This window comes from Ursus maritimus, unplaced genomic scaffold (assembly GCF_017311325.1).
Source record: "Ursus maritimus isolate PB19 unplaced genomic scaffold, ASM1731132v1 scaffold_28, whole genome shotgun sequence".
NCBI lineage: Eukaryota > Metazoa > Chordata > Mammalia > Carnivora > Ursidae > Ursus > Ursus maritimus.
Genome location: NW_024425341.1, coordinates 6,974,679 through 6,991,044, shown reverse-complemented (window position 1 = coordinate 6,991,044; position 16,366 = coordinate 6,974,679).

The window sequence follows — 16,366 nt, the reverse complement described above, 5'->3', positions numbered from 1 at the left end:
TCTTTGCCTTTGTCCAGCCCCTTTATGGCATCCCAATATGTAAGCAGATCATCTGCAGTCTGTGGCATCCTTTAACTCGCAGTACGTTTAGAAGACAATATGTCCATATATCTGCATGTTCAAAACGAGCATTAAAACCATGGCTTACTAACCCTGAAAAGGGTGCCTCCACAGACCATTCATAGGCAGCTTCCACTCAGCCCTCACCTGGGAATAATTTCCCCTCAAAACCTGCTTCTCTACCACTTCTACTCATTATTTCTGGTCCCAGTCATTGCCTCTCAATTGTCCCAGTGGGATTCATAAAAGCCCAAAGTATCCAAGGATAGAAGTGTTGGCAGCAACTTTCAAAATCCCCTGGGTAGCCGGGTGTTGCCACGATCCTCTTCCATCTAGAGACTGCAGGTAATCTAGGGCTTTTCTACCCCCGCCCCAGACCTCAAAGGCACAGGTGTCCAGCAAAGAGGGTCACATCAAATTTCCAGCCAAGCAGCTGGACTCCGCTTTATGTTCTGTTCCCGCCAGCTTCCATTCCTTCATAATGGAGACTGGACAGGCCAATGCAAAGCACTTGCCTTTGTCTCCCCACGCACATCCCAAACTGCAATCCTACCCTATCCCCAACATAGGAACATGCCCTCAATCTCCAGGACTTAGCAGAGACCTTGACTGGTCCAGCTATAACCCTCCTCTGCCTTTGTCTTTGTCTTAGTCTTGGCCCTATGATGGTTAATGTGAGCAAGCTGCACCCACTTTCCCCTATGGGCAAGGAAGTAGAAGGGAGAGAGAATTGATAGAGCTTGGTCACAGCTGGAAGGAGCTTGGTGCTAGGGGTACTAGTGCTGCATAGGGAGGCAGCTGAGTCAAAGATTTTTGTTGAGAGAGTTGGAAAATAGTGATCCAGAGGCAATTCAAGGGACAAAGTAAAATAATTGCTTCTTGAGAACCAGAGTCATCAAATTACAGAAGTGGTGTGTTACTCTTTGGAAACGAATTACACTGTTTAGGGAGATAAAAAGGGAAAGAAAATCAGGCCAGCTCTTCTGCATGACAGGAGACAAGACAGGGCTGCAGAAAGAACAGGGAATCCAGCACACCCAGATTCCAGTTCTGTGTCCTTGAGCGAAGTACTTAAGTTCTCAAGCTTGAGGCTTCCCATCTGGAAAATAGGAATGGGGGTGGAAGTAAGAGGATGACTTTGTGAAGACTTATTGACAGGATCAGCGATGATGACAGCTAAATGACAAGTTAGTATCTCTAACGTATGGATGGAGCTACAGGAAGTCCATGTAAGGGTGAGAAGCAGAAGCTACAGGCAGACAGGTTTCAGCCCTGGAGAAGGAAGACCTTCCCCACTACTGCAGCCACAATGATGACATGGACTATTTCTCGAGTTGGCGAGTTCCATGTCACTGAAGGGGACCAACAAACTGCAGGGTGGCCATATTAAGGGGATGCCGGCATAGGGACTCCCACGGTGAATAGGAAATGGGGGCAGATAAATTCTAAAATCCCGAACCCCTTCCTGCCCTGAGAGCCTGTGATTGTTCATTTTGCCTTTGCTCAAGGAGAGCACAGGATGCCACACCCTCTTAGACAGATACCCTGACACTCATTGGTGAGCGGGAACTGAAGTTTTGATGAACCAAAGGCCTAACTAAATGCCATGGTCGAGGCCTCCCATTGTTGAATCCTGTGTCCACCCCCTTGCTTACATTCAATTCCATCCTATGGTTCTTTTTATGCGGGTGAGGGAGTAGACAAATCACTCAGGGTGTATTTTGCCAGGCTCTGGAAGTGAGAAGGCTTGATATAAGCAAGCCCCGTGGGCTGCCAGAAAAGCCTCTGCCCTTAAATAGTAATGAGATCTATCGGTCTCCTTAACAAATGCATCTTCCCTGAGCGCTAAGTAAACTGTCTCCATTTACAGTGTCAATATCAACGCGGGGCCTTCCCTGCCTCTCAAGAAGCCTGAACGGATTGCAATTGGCTGCCATTCCTGATTCCTGCGCTCGGTGAGAGCTGTCAATAGGCATGTCAATAAGATACCGGCACTATTGATCAGCATAGGCATTTAGGGGTCACTGGTCGATGAGAACTCTTGCCAAGAGATGTAGAAAATGATAGCTTTCAGATAAAGGCAGCAAAGTAAGGCTCCCGAAGGAGAAATAATATAGCTCAATTTCCCCTGTCCTGCTGCTTGTCAATTTCCCTTGGTTTTCTTGAGGGGGGAAGGAGCAAGGTGGGAGAGACAAGGAGGGAGAGAAGTGGAAAAAGCAAGTGAGCAACTCAAGGGTTTGACTGGAAACATCCCAGAGAACAGAAAACCAACAGCCAATAAAACCACACAGCAGCCCCAAGGCCACTGTCTGTGTCAAAAGAACAAAGGGAAAGACCAAAAGAGGGAACATTCCTGAGAGATGTGGGCTCAGAGGACAAAGACCAGGATGATAGGCATTCTTCAAGAATGAATTTTGATAGAATCAACAGCTGTTTGCTGGCCCCACCTGTTAAGTGTTCAACTGGAGTGTACCAATTTTTCAGTCAAGTTATTTGCTGTCCCAGACTGAACATCACTCTGAGTGGAGGGGGAAGGAAGGTCCCCTTTGAAGCAATGCGACTTGTAATCATTCATCACAGACATAGGATGTGTTAAAGTAAAATTTTATGTGGGTGTGGACACAGGTGGCAGAGAGGCTGATTATCATTTTCACCACCCTGTGCCTCCAGAAGTTTCATGCTATAAAAGGATTGCCCATTTTGTCAGCTTCAATAGTGAATTGCCTTAATGCAAATTAAATTATTCAATTTACGGATAATTGATTACATGGAAATACCCAGTGCTCATGAGCACAAAACTTTTAAAACTGTTCTCTGGTTTATTGAGTCCTAGGTTTCACAGATAATTCTGGATGCAGAAACATTTCTTTCAAGTAAACAATCAGCAAAATGACAAAAATTGCCTTAAAGGCCAACTGGTGTGTGGTCAGAGCCCTGTTACGAAGTCTTCCAACTTTTTGAATGGCATACACCCACACAAGAATAACGACCGTGCACATATTAGCTTCCATTTTCCCCCCTCCCTCCTTCCTTTCTGAAACAAGCTCTTTTGTTTCATTTACTACCTCTTTGGGATTGTTTTATTCCCTTAATTTGAAGCCACATCTCAGCTTGCCTCTGAGACAGTGAAATTCATCTCAAGTCCTGCCAGTCAGACCTTGTACTTTAATTAAACCCTGAAAGTTGCTTAAAGCGATAATTCAGCATCTGACGTCTGAAACTTGAGGAGATGTTTATATGAACAAGATGGAGATACAGCTCAGTGAGGCTTAGCGGTGTCACGCTTCATCCCTCATGACTGTATTCCTCACTGCCTGTCAAAGTTCATTCATTCATCATTGCAAAAGATTATTTATTACCAGGTGAGAGTTGATGGCGGCTTAGAAGTAAGGTAGAGGGAGGGCTGATTGAGTACATGTATTTCATTCTGCTCGGTTCTAATGACACTGAGAAGACAACAAAAAGGGGGGAAAAAAGGAAAAAAAAAACAAAAGTTCAACAAATTCATAAAGAAAACAAATGAAGTCACAGCCAACAAGACATGTAAACAAAATTTTGGAAGAAGGGAAGCACGTAGATAAATGATTGCTTAACTACCAGACAAGAGAAAGCTAAAATCTCTACTGGCAGTAAGAATGAAGACTCAAGAGCCAGGCCACTTCACATTGTGGCCCCAAACAGCTCAGGAATTAAAGACACCAAATACCTCTGAAGCAGGGGTGCAGGACAAGAGTAAACATATAAGTGTTGGTTAAAAGTCCTTAAAAGAAGTAGTCAGGCTTGTAGATGTCCTATTCCACCCATGTAGCCAGGTGGCTCCTTCTTTGCTACGGTCACTTTATAGCAATGCTTCTTAGTATGTGGCCCTGGGACCAGCAGCATCAGCATCACCTAAGAACTTATTAAAAAAAGCAAATTCTCAGACCTTCTGAATCAGAAGCTGCGGGATGATGTTCAGCAATCTGTGTTTCAATAAGCCCTTTAGATGATTCTGATGCAGGCTGAAGTCTGAGAACTACTGTTGTTCTATGTGGAGACTGAGCCAGACGGGTCTGACATCAAGGACAACAGCAGTAGCTGAAAATAGTAGTCAACTACTAAAGGCTTAGGTGAAGTTGACATACAGAACATTGACCTCCCCCCTCAACTCACATCCCAGCTGCCCAAAAGTTGTCAGCCAAGCTGTTATATCCTAGGCAGGATGTTTAAGTATTCTTCCTTGGTAAATGGATGGGCCAAAGAGAAAATATCTGTACTTAGCAACACTAACGGTGGGGGGAATCCCAGATGAAATGGCTGGGTCACAGCCCGATCAGCTTACAGGAAAACCGTCCAGCCCATAAGCCCCATGCACGCTTCCCATGGGGAAAGTTTCCCATCAGCCTCACCCCTTAATGATAAACAGACATTCAGTGATTACCAGACATGTGAGGAAATCCTCAACAAGAAAGAAGAAGGCCCAAAACTAAAACAAGCAAACAAAACAGAAATAAGAAACTTGGAATAAGTGAAGACAATTAAGGAAGTAAGAAAGAAGATAAAACTTTAAGAAGAAAATAAAAATAACAAATCATTTCAAAAGGGGAAGTGAAGATATTACATTTATGAAAGAGGAACAGGGAATATTAAAAAGTGGGAATGTTGAAATAAGTTTCCAGTTCTTGCCAAGGCAGAAAAGTAGCTCAGACTATTGGCTCTCTCCCACAGAATTAACCTGGAGAATTACATAGAAGGTTTGTCAGGACAAAGATTGCTGGGCTCCACCTCCAGGAGGTCTGTCAGCAGAATAATGTCAAGATGGTGCCAAAGAACTCTGGGGATGAGGACTGAGGAAAGTAGATACAGCCGGAACAACTTTCTGTGGGCATTTACTCTCCCCTCATGCATGCTTCATTCTATGAATTTAAAGGCAAAATACTGAATAGAGAAGTTACTTGATAAACCTGGAGGCAATTGGGAGCAATCAGCGATAATTCTGTGGGGCTTGAGTTCCTTCACCTTGGTGTTCATCCCCTACTTTCTCCTCAAGTTCAATGAGCAAGACCCCTCTTCCCCAAAGGAGCTTGAGCCTGCAGGCCAAGACACCCAAGCAGCACAACCATTTACAAAAAAAAGACAGCAAAATGAGCAACATATACCATCCAAAGCAAAATGATTAGGCAGAACAAGAAGTTCAAATAGGCATTAAAGATATACAGTTGACCCTTGAACGACATGGAAGTTAGGGGTATTGACCCCCTAAACAATAAAAAATCCACATACAACTTTTGACTCCCCCCAAATTTAACTACTTATAGCCTCCTGTCAACTAGAAGTCTTACTGATAACATAGTCACTTAACACATATTTTGTGTTATATGTTTTATATACTGTATTCTTATAATAAAGTAAGCTGGAGAAAAGAACATGTTATTAAGAAAATCCACAAGGGGTTAGTATCCAAAATATATAAAGAACTGATATAACTCAATACTCCCAAAACAAACAATCCAATTTAAAAATGGACAGAAGACATGAACAGACATTTCTTCAAAGACGTACAGATGGCCAACAGACACATGGAAAGATACTCAACATCACCCATAGTCAGGGAAATGCAAATCAATACCTACAATATCATCTCACACCTGTCAGAATGGCTAGTATCAAAAACACAAGAAACAACAAGTATCGGGGAGGATGTGGAGAAAAAGGAGCCCCCTTGCACTGTTGAAGGGAATGTAAACACGCAGCCATTGTGGAAAGCAGAATGGAGGTTCCTCAAAAAAATTAAAAATAGAATTACCCTACAATCCAGGAATTGCACTACTGGGTATTTCCCAAAAACATACAAAAACACTAATTCAAAGGGATACATGTGCCTGTATGTTTATTGCACCATTATTTATAATAGCCAAACTATGGAAGCAGCCAAAGTGTCCACCAATAGATGAATGGATAAAGAAGGTGTGGTTATAAAATATATACAGTGGGGGGGTAATCAGAAGGGGGAATGAAACATGAGAGACTATGGACTATGAGAAACAAACTGAGGGCTACAGAGGGGAGGGGGGTGGGGGAATGGGATAGGCCGGTGATGGGTAGTAAGGAGGGCACATATTGCATGGTGCACTGGGTGTTATACACAACTAATGAATCATCGAGCCTTACATCGAAAACCGGGGATGTACTGTATGGTGACTAACATAATATAATAAAAAATCATTATAAAATTAAAAAAATAAATAAATAAAATATATACAGTGGAATATTATTCAGCCATAAGAAGAATGAAATCTTGCCATTTACAACAGCATGGATAAAGCCAGAGAGTATAATGCTGAGTGAAATACAAACACCAGAGAAAGACAAACACCATATTATCTCACTTATGTGTGGAATTGAAGAAACAAAACAAATGAGCAAAGGAAAAAAAAGAGAGAGAGATAAACTAAGAAACAGATTCTTAACTATAGAGAAGAAACCAATGCTTACAGAAGGGGAGGTGGGTGGGGGTGGGGGGAATAGGGGATGGAGTTTAAAGACTACACTTATTATGATGAAAAAGAAAAGAAAATAATGATTGATAATGATTAAAAAAGAAAATCACAAGGAAGAGAAAATACATTTACAGTACTGTACTGTATTTATTTTTAAAAATCTGCAGAGAAGTGGACCTGCACAGTTCCAACTCATATTGTTCAAGGGTCAACTGTACTTGAGGATATAAGAGAAGCTATATGAATTGTAAAAAAGAACAAGAAATCATTAAAAAACAAACCAAGTAGAAATATTATATAGGAAAAATGATAGTAGAAATAAAAGTAGAAATGGCATAATGTCTATGATGGATACATCTATAAATGAATTAAGGAATTGAGAGGCCCAAGTGAGGAAATTTTCCAGAAAGGGGCAAGAGATGGAAACACAATTTTTTTAAGCAAACATATACATCTTAAGGAAGTATTAATAATGGCAAATAGGAGTGGGGGATGGTACAGGAAGAAAAAAATTGAAGCAGTAATGAAGATATGAACCAATTAAAAATTCTGAAAGTTTTGTTAGGGATATGGAACAACAGGCACTCACACCTATTGCTAGCGGGATACAAATGGGTACAACCATTTTGGAAAATACATTGGATCAGACAGGGCGACATAAAGTTAAACATGCATATAATTTACATCCTGGCAATTCCACCGCTAGACATAGATCTTAGAAAAATTCTCAAACACATGTACCAGGAAATAATGTAAAACAGTGTTTATGGTAGTGTTATCCTTCATAGAAAAAACCTGGGGAAAAATCAAATATCCACCAAGAGCATAATGAATAAATAGATTGTGGTGTGTCCGTACAATGGAATATAGAACAGTGAATGGGGCACCTGGGTGGCTCAGCCGGCTAAGCATCTGCCTTCGGCTCAGGTCATGATCCCAGAGTCCCAGGATAGAGCCCCACATCGGGCTCCCTGCTCAGCGGACAGTCTGCCTTTACCTCTCCCTCTGTTCCTCCCCGCCGCTTGTGCTCTCTCTCTCTCTCAAATAAATAAATAAAATATAAAAAAAAAAAAACAGTGAAAAGGAATGAACTACAGCTTTAATTATTAGCATGTACAGATGTCAAAAACATAATATTAACCAAAATAAGTACATAATTTAAAGAAAATAATACAGTATTATTCCATTTATATCAAGGTAAAAATCAGGGAAAACTAAATAATACATTGTGGAGAAATACACATTGGGTGGTAAAAAAATAATTAAAACAAAATTGAGAATTGTGGTCATTTCTAGGAGGAGGGGGAGGAGATATAATGGGAAAATACACTCAGGGTGCTTCTGGGTAGTTGGTGATATTCTATTTCTTGATCTTGTAGTGAGAACCTGGGTGGGTTTTTAAAACTGTATTCTGACTCTACATATATGTTTTCCATAAACTCATATGCTGTGTCTTGCAATAAGAAAACAAATAATTAAGATATATCTTCCAGAATTAAAGGAAGATAAAAGGCATTGAACTGGAAACAGGAAAGGGGATGGGGGGGTAGGTATAGCAGAGCAAATGGAAAATATGAAACAAGATGTAATAAATCCTAATATAATAGTCATTACTATAAATAAACATGGATGCATCTCATGGACTGAATTGTGTTCTCTCAAAATGCATACGCTGGAGTTCCAACCCCAAGTACCCCAGAATGTGACTGTATTTGGAGATAGGGCCTTTAAAAAGGTAATTAAGTTAAAATGAGGCTGTTAGGTGGGCCCTAATCCAATCTGATTGCTGTTCTTATAAAAGGAGGAGATGAGGACCCAAGAGAGACACCAGGGCTGCCCAAGCACAGAAGAAAGACCCTGTGAGGGAGAAGGCAGCCATCTGCAAGCCAAGGCGAATGGCCTCAGAAGAAAGCAGACCTGCCAACACCTCGACCTTGGACTTCCAGCCTCCAGATGGTGAGAAAATAGATATCTGTTGTTTAAACCACCCAGTGCGTGGTGTTTCTTTATGGCAACCCGAGCAAACTAATATACTCACTGACCAAAAGAAAAGTTTTCAGATTAGGTATTTAAAATGACCTAACAATACGATGTCTGTGAGAAGCACGCTTAGAACAACAACAAAAACCAAAACCAGAAAAGTTGAAAATGTAGAAACTGAGAAAACAAAATATCTCGAAGACATTAACAAAAATAAATCGGGGTTAGCTCTTTTAATACTGGGCAAAATAGACTTCCAAGCAGATGCAAAAAAAATCCTAAGGGGCTGAAAAAGGGATCATATGCTGCTGAAGGGACTCTCCAGAAAAAGATATGAGCATTTTGAACGTGAACACAAGAACAATACAGGCTCAAAATATTAAAAGTAACAACTGACCTAAATTAGAGGGAAAAGGGACAAATCAACAATCGCCATGGAAGATTTCAACAAGCCTCTCCCCAAAACAGACAGACCAAGCAGAGAAAAGGAATGAATAGAGATGTAAGAGAGCTGAACAACAGAAATAATGAGTTTCAGCACTTACAGAATTCTACCCAAAATGAATAGACAATCTGGGCTATTTTGAGTATGTACAGAGCATTTATAAATCTAAATTGAATATTGGACCACAAAGGCAACCCAATAAATCCCCCCAAATTAGATACCAGAACTAAGTTCTTAGACCATAACACAATTCAATGTGACATCAATAACAAAGCAATTTAAAAAAATATCCCACATGTTTGGAAACTAAATATGTATTACTAAATAGTCATTGAATTAAAAATAGATATCTTGGGGCACCTGGGTGGCTCAGTTGGTTAAGCCTCTGCCTTCAGCTCAGATCATGATCCTGGGGTCCTAGGATTGAGCCCCACATCGGGCTCCCTGCTCAGCGGGGAGCCTGCTTCTCCCCTGCCTGCCACCCCCCCTGCTTGTGCTCTCTTTCTCTTCCTCTCTCTCTCTGTGTCAAATAAATAAAATCTTTTTTTAAAAAAAGGTAATCAAGAAAGGTCAAAAACAAATAAGCTGAGGATGCAACAAAAGATACTAGAAACAAGGCTCAGTTTAAGTCCAAAGAAATAAGAGAGGAAACATTAAAAATAAGTATATTAATCATGATCCAGTCAGAAAAACAGAAACAGTAATTTGAACAGGAAATGCTTAATGTAAGTAATTATTAACTATTTGCAAGGAATTACCTCCTACAGTGGGGATAAAAAGAGAACTCTAAAGAATGCCTAAAGTCTGAGAAGGAGTCCCCAAGGAAGCCATAAAATGGGAGGGGGGTCCCTCCTCAAGGCTAGAATTCAGACATCATTAGAGAAAGAGTGGTCGCTATCCATTGGATGCCAGAGAAGTTCTCTGGTCTTCCTTGGACCAGAGTATGTCCCCATCTGGCAGGAACCACAGGCCTAGGTTGACAAACAGGAAAGCCCCAGTGAGGGTGCAAAGAGCTGAGACTGGCTGGCAGAAAACTGGCCAACGAGATAACGACAAAACTCACAAAGCAACTTCCCCTAGGGGTGCTGCGAAAGCAACTCTAGTTTGCATATGTCTTGCTCAGGCATCTAAAATGCTGCTACTTTTCTGCTCATCATCCAATCAGTGTAATGCCATCCATGAAGTGTGATGTTCGCGGAATGTCAACATAGCCCAGATCCCTGTGGACTATATCATGACAGAGAACAGGAGAACTGACATCGCCCTGGGGCAGCACTGTGAAGATACACTGTTGGCACTGCCGGGTAAAAGCAAACCACTTCTGGTGGTCCTTTCAAATTGGTATGGAGAAAAAAGTATTAGCTACATCAATAATTACATATCAAATGGCAGGAATTACGCTGATTCGCTCCAGAGGTCGGACAACACTGACAACAGCTGCATTCCAAATTACCACCTCATTCCATTTTTGACAGTCCACGGTTATTTTTCAATAGCCACCCAATGTCTGCCCAGGCCAAACAGGTGAGTTCAATGGGCATCGCTGTCACCACTCCTTCTTCTTTCAATGCTTGGACGATGGCATATGTCTCTGAAATTTCCCCAGAGATGCTATATTGCTTCTGATTTATTACCTTGGTGTGGAGAAGAAGTTTCAAGGGTTTCTACTAAGCCCTTCCTATCTCATGGGTCCAGGAGTCAATGTGGTAGACACTTTCCAAGTACATGTATTAGAGTTACATTCAAACCTGGGGACATACACCACAGGATGGGTCTGTGGATAAATTAGGCCCACTGTGAGTCAAACTTCAGCTGAGTCTCCATTTATTCCTTGATTACTACAGCCCCCAGTTGGGTGGGTCAGACTCACATTTTGGTTGCCCAGGAATTAGTGTTAATTCATGGCCAGTGTCTAATAATGTCCAAAAGCTTTGGGTATTACACAGTCACCCCAGTAAATGGCCCTGGCTCCTTTTGGGTTAGACTTGGACTTACAGTGACTGCTTGGGAAAATATATCAGGTTCCTTCCTCTGGGGGATCCAATGTCCCCTTCCGTCAAGAGGTTCTGGGTCTGTTCATTGATTTAGGTTTGGAAACTGGTGACTCGTCAAGTTTTTGGCCAGAGTAACAGATTTTTCTATTACATAGATCAAGAAATACTTTAGTAGGCTGCCCAGCCATTTTGTTCCAAGGAACACTGTAATTAACTAGCTATCACCAAAGATCTCAGATATGAGTTTCAGGCTTTGTTGAAGAGGTTGTGATTATAAACCACTCGATGGTAAGATGTTTGCTGGGGTGTTGCCCCAAGCCAGAGCTGATCCACAGGTACTGGGCAGAGCTAATGGTCAGGGAAATACAGGACAGGACCAGCAAGCAGGAAAACCTCCACCAGAGTGCCAGTGGGCCAAGCCTGGTGAATAAGAATCTGCCCACTGGAATGTTGACAACAGTCTTCTGGAAGCTGCCTGTGATGGTTGCTGTTGAATTCATCACCTAGACGCCAGCAGGAGCACACATAGAACTCACACGGTAAGTGCCTGCAGAAGTACCCCCAAAACTCGCTAGGGGTGAGTTCCACTGTGTGTCCTGTGCAACACAGGAGCCAGGCGAAGAAATATATACTGCAACCAGGAAGAGAAGCCCCTTCCTCCTGCAATGTCCCTCTAGCGCCCTCTACTGACAAAGCTTAATTTTGTATCAGCAGATGGGGAAGACCTGTCCCAGAATTGCAAGCAGGGCAATCAAAGGTAGATTTGGAGCTAAGATGTAATGAAGTTGAACTGCCCCATAAGAAAAGTAATAAACAAAATCGAGAAAATTAACAAACCAAAATATGGTTGTTTGAGAGATTAATAGCTATAGAAGTCTTAGGCAAGATTAATTAAGACAAAAGAGAGAAGATATATTTAGAAAATTATAATCTAAGAATAAAGAGATCTTATGCATTTTAAATATAATAGCAGAGACTTTAAAAATTAACTGAAGTGTTGAATCTAAACTCCAGGAAATTTCCCAGAAAATAGAACGATAACAACAACAACCAAAAATACTCCCAAACACATGGAAATGACTGAGGGGGGATATAAATTATTCCTAGCTCTGTTTGGGCCCAGGAATTGTTCTGCCTACCCTTTCTGGTGCTTCCCCTCTGCATCAAATGTGCACATGTGCAGAGCGGTACTCAACCAGACATCTCTAATGGTTCACACCAGAACCTTCCTCTAGGGCATTTCCTGTGCTTTTCAGGAGGAATGGCCTGTGGCCAGTGATGAACTCTAAGGGAAATAAATGCCCAGTCTTCCTGCCTCTGTATGGAACAACTTCTTTGGTGCAATTTATGCTCCAGAGCTCCCTGTGCAATTAGGCTGAGGCTAGATATCAGCCCATCTTCTTCCTCTGTGCTGGTTTTTTTTGTTGTCTTTGCTTCTTGTTTTTTGTTTCCCTTATTCCCTAAGAAGTTTTGCTTGAGGGCATTCCTTCAGTAAATCACTTGGACAAGAATTCCTGTCTCTACCCCTGCATCTGGAAAATCCATCCTAAGGCAGAAGGGTGATGACGAAAGCCACACAACAGGGAAATGAATCCAACAATGCTGTGTAGGATAGATCAGAGTAGGGAGAACTTGGATTAAGAGAAGTCAGTTAGGGGGTGCCTGGGTGGCACAGCGGTTAAGCGTCTGCCTTCGGCTCAGGGCGTGATCCCGGCGTTGTGGGATCGAGTCCCACATCAGGCTCCTCTGCTATGAGCCTGCTTCTTCCTCTCCCACTCCCCCTGCTTGTGTTCCCTCTCTTGCTGGCTGTCTCTATCTCTGTCGAATAAATAAAAAAATAAAATATTTTAAAAAAAAGAGAGAAGTCAGTTAGGAGCTAAGTTTTAGGGAAGAGATGAGAGGTAAGAAGGAGCTGAAACTGAGGAAAAGAAGAGAAAATAGAAAAGAAGAGGCAGACAAGTGATTATCTCTGGATAGACTCCTCGATAGTGATGCAAAATGGCAGATGTGGGGAAGGAAGGAGTGAAATAGGATGACAACGTCTCAGCTTGGGTGGCTAAGAGGATGGCAGCCCCACCCACATACAAACATCAGGTAACCAGAGAACAATCATATTGGGAGAAAGCACCCCCATGTAGAACTGTCACAGAAGACTTAACATCTGCATGGCACTCTACAATTTACAGAGTTCTCAAATACATCTGCTCCTTTTCTCAAAAGGTCTCTGTGAGCTACAGTAGGAGGTATTCCCAATTCTTTACCCTTTCCTTCTTTCTTGTGACCCTGACGTGCCTCCCAGTAAAGAAGGGGGGAGAATACATCTTCATGCTCATTGACTTTGGGCTTGGCTGTGTGGCTTACATTTTGGCCAATGTAATGTAAGGAAACATGACATGAGCAGAACATTTCTATGTGCTCCTGTGATTCACTTTGGTTCTTGTATTGTTACCTTCAGGAAAACATGTCCCAGGCAGCTGCTGATCCAAGGAGAATTAGAAGACATTTTAAGCATGATTCAAATTCAAGCCACAGCCTGGAACTACACGCAGTTGATCCTATCCAATTCCAGCAGAGCCACATGTACCCACAGACCTGTAAATGAGAAATAAATGCTTGCAGTTGTAAGCCACTGCATTTTAGGAGTGTTTGTTAGGCAGCACTATTGCAACAACTGACTGATAGAGTTAGGTAAACAGGTATTCTAAAGATGCCCATTGAGCAGATGGAACAACTGGGATTGCAGAGAGGTTAAGAAGTTGTCCAAGCTCACATCTCAAGAGAGTGTTACCTATTCCTTATCTACCTACTCAACAGAAAGACTCTGTAAATGGTGACACATTTCACAGCTTAGAAGCCCAGCGTCCAAAAGAATAATTTTTAAATGCTTTTAAAAAAATAAAGTACTGAGTTTGCTAATAACCTCAGAAATGCATGTTTTCATATATGCTGCCTATTAAGTCTGTTCATATCGTATCAGCAAACATCATGTCGTCTTGGAGAGGTTCCTAGTTTTTCCTGTGAAATGTTTTTCAACGCCTGAGTGAATCAAAATGAATGTAAATGAGGTTTATTAAGTCAACCCCACATGGTGCTGTATTGTCAGCATTTGTAGGGCTGTGACAGGTTAGTTATTGCAGTTTGAAGGAAATGTCACCAACACAGCAGTCTGCAGAATTAACTTAAAATATTTTGAGAGTCGTCTCCTCAGAAGGTGATGGGAGCTGAGAGAGGCTAAGGTTTGCTCATTCTTTTTCATCAAGAATCACTCTTGGGCTATATGATACCTGAGGCCAAGGGTCAGGGGCTGCAGGTAAGCACCCAGGCTTCTGAGAGCTGCTGTTAATGGACTGTAGAGAAGGAACAAAATGAGGGTGATTGGAGTTGACAAGCAGTGACAGGAATCAGTGGCAGCAGCACCAGGTGCCCTCTGCACCTCAAATAAGTGTCAGACTGGTTGGGGGTGGAGTGGGAGCAAAAGCAAGAAAATAAAGAAGGCAAGTGAAGCCCCGGATTCTGGGCTGTCGAACAATGAGCCTTATTAACTCCAAGGAGGCTGGGGAGACAGCAGTGATGATGTCATCCCCTCATGAGCATGTTTCTTACGCTCACCCAGAGCCAGCCGTAGGTATACGCCAGCCAGGTAGTCAGTTCCTCGGGTGACTTGATTTGAGAAGTGTCAAGAGGGCTCTTCCCTCCAAATCATCACGCTCATTATTCCTGACTTAGGGATAACTCTTTCTTCACGTCCAGGAGCCTTCTCCTTTATAAGAGGTCTCCTCTTATGAGGAAAGACAAGCGCATTAAACATTCATCTGTCAGGACCTTAGGAAAAAATATCTTTTAATCAAAACCTCAAATTCCTCATTTCAAGGACAACACTTGTCACTTAGAACCTGAGTGGAGTCATCCAGGGGAAGGAAAAGGCACTGAAGGAAAACATACAACTAGACCAAAAGTACATGTTCTGCCTTCTCAGTTTTCTAAACTAACATTGTTTAAACCTTGTGCCCATGCTATACGATCAATCCCAGTTGGGAGTTACACAGAGCCCTTCTCCTAACCACACGCAGGACAGCTACTCTCCTTCCTCCACCCTCCTTTATATACAGTGTAAGAACCACTGAGTTTGGGGGATCCTCTCATTGAACCCCCTTCTTTTGTTGTAGGGAAATAAAAGGTCAGAAAAAAAGTAGGGGTGGGGGATGGCTAACCTCACCTAGCTGAGCAGAGTATAAACAAGTCTTCTTTTTAAAAATTCTATTTTCCAAAAAACCACCCTACACTATGTTCTTTGTATAGGCTCCTGAATCCAAGGCCTAAATTTATCTAGAGCACTATTGAAATCAGGAACATTCATTAAATGATATTGATGGGTGTCATGGGGGTGTGTGCTTCTCTGTGCAAAATGAGTTGAAAAGAGTCATCCATTCAGCAACGATTTGTTGATTGCCTATTGTCCCCGACCTCTGGGAACTTCACAGGCTAAGAAGCCCAAATTGGGCAAAATCCCTGAAGGTTTAAATATTAATAACATCACAGAAGTAAAAGGAACAAGAATTCACATTCAGGATTCATTTTATTATGTAGGGAGTGAAGGGAACATAGAGGACTTCCGTGGACATTGCAGAGTTGGGGAGGAACCGTCCCTCTCCTCAACAGACTGATGAAACCCAAATAACCCGCTTTTGCTTTGCTAAGTCCTCTAGCAAAATCCTCTATTCCACCCTTATATATAAAAAACCAACAACCACTTCAGAACTCTGGAAGGCCAAGAGTCTATAAAGCTGTCAGTTGTTGACGTTCACTAGAGTTGACAGAATATGAACAGCCCTTGCACCAAAGAGAGAATCAGAGGAGTGTTTCTGCAAAGACTAACTTCTGGCCACGGAGCATGCATATTCAGTGACTTGGGATTATTGTGCTCAAGGACAGAGTAGCTCCCTCTAAGAGTGGGATTCCAAACAAAGATGCCCAGCAAGGAGGAAGCCTTGGGGACCGAACTCAAGAGAGACCTTGAGGCTGCAAGCAGATTTGAACTCTTCTGAAAGTCAAAAAGGAAGTCCACTTTCTGGGAAAGAAAGTTCATGAGAAAAACGGATCCAGCCAAGGGCTGAGAAGCATCCGACATAAGCAGCTACTAGAGGAGGAGGCAGCAGAGGAGTCCAAGAGAAGTGGGGTGATCCAGGAGACTTTCCTATCATGAAGCCAAGGAAACCACAGATGGTGCGGAAAAACCTCACTTAAGCCATTCGCTTCAACTCCTTCCCCACCAGACATTTTTAGCAGATTTCCTAATGGTGGAAAATGATTGATTTGAATTTCACTCCTTTTTCAACAAAGACAGCCGTGTTGTGGAAAAAGCCATGAACCTGGGTCAGAAACCTCAGGGCTGAATCCTGCTGTGATTG